Here is a 7,731-nt window from a genome sequence, read left to right on the forward strand (position 1 = left end):
CTGAAAGAACTTAAATTCTCTAACCCAAAGGAGAGAACTGAAGTCTTTAAGCACATAAAAGGACATAATCGTTGCTCCTTGTCTGGGATGGGGGGGCGGGGGGGTGAAGAAAAAAGAAGGCTTAAGTCACAGCAGGAAAGACTCAATTTAGATGTTAGGAAAAACTTTCTAATGACAGGGGTAATAAAGAATGGACTGCCTGGGGAGTGGAGAGCTTTAAGATCAAGTTAAGCAACATCTGTCAGGGATGTCCGAGGTTTAGGTGATCCTGCCTTGAGTTAGCAGGATGGACTGCTCTGACCTTTCAAGGTCCCTTTCAGCCTTAATTTTTTCAGTGATTCTGCGGGCCAACATTAATCCTTTTAATGGTATTTAAACAGTCAGCAGCTTCTCATAAGTAACTGCTAGCAAGTCTCTTCTCTTGCCTGCGGTTTAAAATTAACTTAATTTCCATGCATCACTTTCACCCTCCAGCTCCCAAGTCCTGCACAGTCAACCAGCAGCTGAATTCCTTGACTGCTTGTCAGTATCTTCCTTGCAGCTCTGTAGCTATCCACAAAGAAAAGGAAGGGATAGAAATGCTGCATCTGGGTGCTTATGTTGCCCGTGTGAGGGTGGCCTCCTTTTCTGCATTTATGCATAGGAGATATGGTCCCCCTTCTGTGATATCTGGATCTCATGTGTGGTTATTTCTTTAGGTGCGCTCTAGGGACCTGCTTTTCTATGTCGCTTGCAGCTTTCTGAGGGAGCTTGTGCCTCACCTCTGGCAGAGGCTGGCCTGTTTCAGAAAGGAGTCATGTCATGCCATGGGTCTTCACTGTTGGTTTGTCACAGGTCAAGGCTTGAGTGCCCAAGCCCGGACACTGCTCAATGTGTGTGGCACTTGTGTGTAACAATGTGTAAACCAACATTAATACCTTAATACAATGTAATTAATACATTGTCCACAAGTGGTGAAGCTGGCCCTCGATCTGGGGGTGTATTCTTCCACTCCTTGAAGCTACTCATGAAAGTGAATTAAGTCTTTCATCTGCCAGCAACAGGGAGAAAAAGCCACACCATGATGAGCAGTATCTGCAATCCTTGTCTAGTGTCCTTGGAAAACAGGAGAGTCGGTGTTGCAGGATGTCTGCAAACTTCTTAGTTACTTGCTTAAAAAAGGAAAGATAGCATTTCCATAGCTGGGAAGAACTGTGCCTAATGCAAGAGGAAACCACTGTCTGGAAGTCCTCACCTTTGGCAAATAAGTCACTTCCAGGTGCTCAGAGTGACCATGAAAACTGGGTGGGTACAGTATCAAGAGGATCACTGACCCACATCACAGCTAAGAGATCAGGATAGAGGAGATACCCATAAACAAAAAACAGGTTATCCGAAGTCAGGAAAACATGAGGCTTCCAAGCCTTCATTGCATTCTCCTTAGCTATTTACCCAAAACAGAAAAGATGATAGCTGGGGAAAATCCTCCCTAATGAGAGGGGGAACCACAAGTATCTTACTTGCCCACAGAGAAGCAGTCACAATTTCTCCCACTAATGTTCTCCAGTGGTTTTAACAAGCCAAGGTAATTGTGGGCCAGGTATTCACATTTGCTTTTGTTAACTGAGCAAGTTCTATCCTACCTCTGTGTGATGGGTAAATATTAAGAACAGTATTTTATATGTGGAAGTAATATATAAAGAAATGAAGTGGCCACTGTGGCAGCAGGTTGGAACACAGGGTCTTTCACTCTCAGCCCTGAGCTCCGTGATGGCAGCTCTGAGATGGGGGGGGGGGGTGTTGTTATTTTTACGCATAATAAAACACCACCTGAATGCAGCTGGAGCCCTACCTTTGAGCAGCATTAACATGCTTATGACTTCATTTACAGCTATTTCACTTTGCCTCTCTTGATGCAGGGAATGAGAGTTTCAGGTGTGCTCCCATTTAAAAAAACCACCGTGAAATACGCACATGTTAAAGTTGGTTGTGTTTTTGTGGAGCCTATATCCCAAGCTATACAGTAGCTGCTTTGTGCACAAATTGTACAAAGGCACAGTTCCACTCCAATGAAAATGTATTTATCAGAACCATGACAGTATGAATCTGACTCATTAAATCAGACCTCAATTTTTTTAAGGGTATGTTAGGAATAATACAAATACAGCAAGCTTGTCAGGCCCTTGCAAGGTAAGGGTGAAGCAAACTTACTCTTTAATAACTGGGAAAGGTCTTTTGGAAGTGCTATAAAAATCATAAGCTTTCTTGAGACATTCTGAACACTGCTGTATCCCCCAGGATTCAGGGTAAGAATGAGATTAGCCACCCAAATGTAAGTTCATTAGAATGAAGCAATTTATCTAAAGTGTAGTGGAATATTTCAAGATAAGAGGAAATCAGGATGTTTTTATTTTGCCCAGACACCACCACCTGGGGAACATGGGTCCAGCTACACTTGAGCATTCTGCATTTGGGCATTGCAAACTCAGATGTTTCCCATCTGAAAGGTGTGCCAGCTGCAGCAAGATTGATCTGTGCTTAGCTCTGGAGCTGGAGCCAGTCTCCATGCTAGCACAGTATGGCTGCAGGCCTTTTTGGTGTTTTTACTCTGTGGAGTTTTTATGAGACCATATCTGTCAAATGTATGTGTGAAGATAAATCAAACAAGCACAGCCACGGCTATTAAATAAATGTGAAATCCGAGTGGCTTCCACCAGCCCCTCAGTCCCTCCCCCCCAGCTGCTGCGCATACTGAGTGTTTTACAGACACAGCATGGTGAGGGATGGCTGGTTATGAGAAAGAGGGAGCAGCGGGGAGGCAGCTCCTAGGGAAGGGGGTGGTTTCCTTGCAGGGGGAAGCAGAGAGCTATAACACAGGTTTGGGGCTCATGCTGCTGAAATATTTGGGTCTGGAAAGAGCCTGTTTTGGGTCTTGGTGACTTTTGAAGAAGGAGAAACTCAACAAGTTCCATCAGGGGTGTGTTCTGACTGCTGTCATGACATCCAAAGTGCAGTGAAGATACGGACTCAGCAGAGGAGGCAAGAAAGTGCTGCATGCAGAAGTGTAATGAGGTAGTCAGTCTCAGGCCATGTTTGAGGCTAGTGCGGTGTGAGCACCACGAGGTTTCTGCTCCACGAATACCAAAGCATGAGAAGGACATCAAGCTTCTACATGCCCCACAGTGTGTCTTCTCCTGGGAAATAAAATAATCTTGACCTGATCACCACTCAGATTTCCCCCCCTATTCCCGAAACTGTCCTTCCACCAGGAGAAGGGTGGTCCTTCCAAGGTCAGGGTGGAGGTTACTGACAGGTCAGGGAGGGCAAGGTCAGGCTTGAAGCTGACTGTCTGTACCAAAGCTGTCCCACATAGGGAGAGGGCCTTGCAGTTTCCAAAGTCATCAATCTCCTCCCCACTTTCACCAGCTATTCACCTCTCCCAGTTTTAAGTGGAAGAAAATACAGCCAACCTCTTCAAGCCCTTGTGTTGTGCCTCTGGGAGCTGCATTCTTGCTCTCAAGTGCTCAGTCACCGAAACAGAATAGCCAATATATCACTCCCAGTGTCTTTATTTGGGGCTTGAAGTTGGATCAATGTATCTGAAGGCTACTGTAACCAGGAAATGAGTCTTCTGATTTCTGACAATGGGGCCACTTCTGCCACCAAAAAGGCATTTGTCACTTCTCCCTGGCTGCACCAGTTTGGCTGAACATGCTTATTTACCCCGATGTGCAGGGAGAGCATCCTTGCAGAGGAGATAGAGACCTAACAGGAGTCAAAGCTAAGGAATCGCATGGTGACAAAGTACCTGGTGGTGGTGCCAAAGGTGCAGCTGGAGGGGCAGCGCTATGCCACTCTGGAGATGGCCCATAAGGCATAAGCGGGACAAAGATTATTGGGCCTGGCTCCTACATCTGTGAAATCATTGCATCTCCATTGATTTTTAATGCTGATTGACACTAGAAGAGGATTTGGCCCATAGGAATATAGTCTGCTGTGCACAGGGTGTCACGATGTCTCTTGATCCTTCTGTGTATATTGTCAGTGTTCAGCTGAATGAGAATAAATACTCAGAGATGGTTTTTTTGCCAGTAAATACATACAAGGAAAGAGAGGGCTAATGTACTAACAAGTGCATTTCTGCTGAGTTACTAAGGCAATGCAAAATTATTAGTAGTAATAGTTACCAATGCATGTGAAACTACCATTGAACAAGTGATCTGTGAATACCCAGGAGGCCAGGAAAACACTTAGAACAAATCTTTCTTTGAAAGTAAATAATTTAGATTGCATTCTGTGTGCTCACAGGGCCAGGTTGCTTACTTAATATGCTGGCCCTGTTACTTTCAATGAAATCTAAATCAGCCAATTTACAAGCTGAAAATCTTATAATAAGCTTTCTGTTGACCATCAGAGCCATTATTAGTGTTAAATATTTAAGAGGCTAGCTTTTCATTGAGTGTTGGAGTTGGGGTTTTTTAAAGAGTGTGCTGCAGGTTCTGGTATATAGCATATACATGCAGTTCCAAGTGATTCAGTTGCCACTTACCAGCTGAAATGCTGTGTCTGTACCACCATGCTAGTGGAAAACAATTTGATTCTGATCCCAAATAACAGAAAGTACAATTGAGAGGTCCTGCAGTGCTTGGTTGTCGGGGCAGAGCATAGAGTGCAATTTGAGTTTAGAGTGGGAACACAGAGGAAAAGGTGGTTGTGACAGATGGTGGCTATGTGCCTGCATCTTGTCTGTGCATATAGACACCTATGTAGGTTTATAATATGTTTTACTCCTAAAACTGTATTTCCCCATAGTGCAATACCATTCACAATGCGGGTTTTTGTGGAAAAGAAGTAACACAGTGGGAACTTTCAATTCTCTGGTTTTCAGTTTGCCCTACCTATTTCTCCTGGGGTCACCAGTCATTCTCTGTTTAACCAGGGTGAGAACCTTGTTAAGATCAGGCTAGAGATGCAGATTGGCTTTGACATCTACCATACTGTCTGTTGTGAGAAAACCCCCTTGTGCTGGGATCTGTAACACGCTCTAAGGCAAAGGCAATGTGGGCAGTTGCCTTGGACACCAAACTTGCAGTCTTTCTCTTTGCCTAAGGCCAGAGGAGACAGGCGCTGGTTGCTGCTGAGGGAAAATGTCTGTTTTCTGACCTCCCCAGGACAAAGTTAGTCTGGACTGGCCCCTCCTGCTCTTTAGGCATGCAGCAGGGGAAGTGCAACAAGATCAGTGACACCTGCTGCAGGTAAGGGATTACGAGGAGAGTAAGTGGAAACAAGGCTCTGTGCAGACAGGAAAGGAGGTTTGGGGGGCAGACTGAGGAAGAGGGAAGCAGAAACATCCTAGCACTCCTTCCTCTCTCACTCCATACTCCTAACAAGGTCCTCTACTTACAATGGACCCAAACCAGCCGTCCTCCTCAGTCAGCCTCCCCTACAAAAGGTGCTGACTACCCCCCCAAATCTCTGTTCCCCCGCCAGGTCCCTGAGGCAGGATACCTCTGTCATTCCTGACAGCTATCAAACCCATTCTTGAAGCTCTCCTCTTAGGGAGGCTTCACGCCTGGATGCTTTATGCATTGCTTCCATCTACTTGCCCTAACATTTTTGTAGCGTAAGTTAGAATCTTTCTTACTGCAGTTTAAGCCTGTTACTAGTTTTTAACCTCTCCATTTTGGGCAGGTAGAACTGACCAGCGCCTTTCTCCCCTTGCTGCAATTTTTCATGAACTTAAAGACTCGTGCTTATCCTTGGTATTCTTTTCTTAAGGCTAACCTTTACCAAATGTTTCAGATTTTCCTCCCAGATCATGTTCTCTAGACGTCTGATTATTCTTCTTGCTTTCTTCTGGACTGTATCTAATTATCCCACATCTTTTTTTGGCTTTTCCAAGAGTATGGCACTCATGACAAACAGTTCAGTTTTCAATCTGCACTAAACCTCAGCTCCAGTAGTTCCATATCCATATTTGTGCAGTCAGTTATTCCTCAGTGTGGAGTCTTGCATGGATTCCTACTGTGTCCTTTCTTTTTTTTCCCGTTTCTTTAATTTGTCAGGCTGTTGGGGGTTTTTTTGGCGCTTTTTTTTTTTTTTTTTCTTTTTTTTGGTTTGTTCTGTTTTAATTCTAATCCTGCCTTCAATGTATTTGCAGATCCTTCCAGCTTTGGGTACCCTGCAAATTTAAGCATCTTTCTTCTAGTTCACAGACCAAGTCACTAACAGACTGGAGTTAGAGACAGAAACCTGAACATCTCTGTTCAGTAGGTTCCTGTATGTGGAGAGTGAAGTCCTGTGTCTGCTCTGCAGTAGATAGACCAGACATTCCTTGATGGTTTAGGAGAATTTTAATGCAAGAGAGTGTCAAAAGACTTGCTCAAGTCAAGATACTGACATCTGCTTCTCCTTACTGGTCTGCAAGGTCTGTCTCCTTGTTTTAAAAGGAAATTAGATGGGTTTATGAAGACTAAACTATGAAGCTAATATTGGTTGTTAGTCATCCCATTACATTCCAGTTCCTTACAAATAGCTTTTTTTCATTATTCATTCCAGAATTTTTCCTGTAATTGAAATTAAATTCATTAGTCTATAATTCCCCAGCTCCTTTATTTTCAAAGACAAATTTTCTGATTTTGACTTTCCTTGCTTTTGCTATGCTCATACAGTAAATTCTCCTACAGTAATCTAGCCTAGATTTTGTTCTCTATACATAACATCTTTATGCTCAACATCAACTGCAGCAGTCTAGTTCTTTCGTTCTTTTCTTGTACCCTTTTCCTTTCTGCACTGGTGTAGAGCTTGCTTGGGCAGACTGTTTCTTGCTGCCTTCCTGTCCCAGCAACTAGCTGGGTGCAAAAAAATCCTCAGTTACCACCAAAGCCTGGGCTGTGGTTGAAATCTGCTAGTTGCTTCCTGGCTTGATGGTTTGCAGGAGACTTGTCATAGTGATGAGGCCTACATCTGGTGACCTGTAAGGCTACCCTATGCTGGTGTTTTCTCCCTGAACTGTATTAGCTATAGCATTTCACCTGGTAGGTGTTCTCGGCCACCCAACTCAGCACTGGTGCTACCTTATTTGTTTCTTTTTTTTTTTGGTCTTGTCAGAAATGATTGGCATGAATGAGATGGCCACATCTTCAGCCATGCCCAGCAACTATCCATTCCAGCTACCATGCAGGAGAGGGAAGGGATACTGAGCACCATTGGCAATCTAGATCCATCCCCCGCCATTACTTTTCTTAGCCTTTGAAGTCAAGATTTGATCTGCATTACCACATTACCATACTGGCAATGAAGTCCTAATTCAAGCCATCTTTGGATAATGTTTGCTCAGGTGTAGTATCTTGGAAGTGAAATCATCGCTGCTCTTTCCCCAGAAAAAAATAGCCATTGTTTGCCACATTTAATTAAGTTTTCCCCTCTGTTCACACCGCCTCCCACATCCAGATCTGAAGTTAGTTTTATAGTTTCCTCTCAGCCTTCTCCTTTGATCCTAAAGTAGCTGTCACCTCAGTACCTACAGCCCTTCCTTTCTCACCTTGGCCAGCATAAAATGTGTTTGTGTGTTAATGGCTTTCTCCTCCGGGGCTGCTGACTCTCTTTACTAGTCAGCTGGATGCTAGATGAAATCATTCTCTCTGCTGGTTCAAGTATGTCACATATATATATATATATATATATATATATATATATATATATCTCCGCCTGTGTTTTATATTCCATCCCGACTTCATTCATAGGAAATGA

This window comes from Strigops habroptila, chromosome 2 (assembly GCF_004027225.2).
Source record: "Strigops habroptila isolate Jane chromosome 2, bStrHab1.2.pri, whole genome shotgun sequence".
Classification (NCBI taxonomy): Eukaryota; Metazoa; Chordata; class Aves; order Psittaciformes; family Psittacidae; genus Strigops; species Strigops habroptila.